This window comes from Morone saxatilis, unplaced genomic scaffold (genome assembly GCF_004916995.1).
Source record: "Morone saxatilis isolate NCDOM2014 unplaced genomic scaffold, NCSU_SB_2.0 Contig17, whole genome shotgun sequence".
In the NCBI taxonomy this organism is placed as follows: domain Eukaryota; kingdom Metazoa; phylum Chordata; class Actinopteri; family Moronidae; genus Morone; species Morone saxatilis.
The window spans coordinates 818,952-819,492 of NW_023339729.1; positions in this window are offsets into that span (position 1 = coordinate 818,952).

Below are 541 nucleotides of genomic sequence, written 5' to 3' on the forward strand. Positions count from 1 at the left end.
TAACCATACTGTAGTTGCCATGCAGAAATATTGTAGACATTTAAACATAAAAGCTCCAGGGGTCGCAAAAGCTAGTTAGTTAGTGTGTAACTGAAATGACAAGCACCTTAATGTGGCTCCAAGTGTATTCCCTAATCCTGAAGCCCTGTGTAGAAGCAGGTTGCATTCAAAATCTAATTTTAAGACTTTCATTGTTTTAGTTTAGTGCTTATGTGCTGCATATTCCTAAATTAATTTGTGCTTAAGCTAATTTTCACAAAGCTAACCTGGCCAGGAAGTACTGCACATTACACAGCGGGTGGGAGGAACGGGGGTTAATGGGGGCCTACGAGCTCATTATTGCCCCTGGGCTCTCTAGCAGTTTAATCCGTCCATGTCTGGAATATCTCGTAGCATGTGTGAATGTCTGATTGTGTTAATATTATAAATCCTGTTAAAGACATTTGTAAGAATAAAAAAATATTAAAGAAAATACAAGAAAACAAAGAAATTAAACTGGCACAGCTACAATTCTATATACATTCAATTTCAATTCAATTCA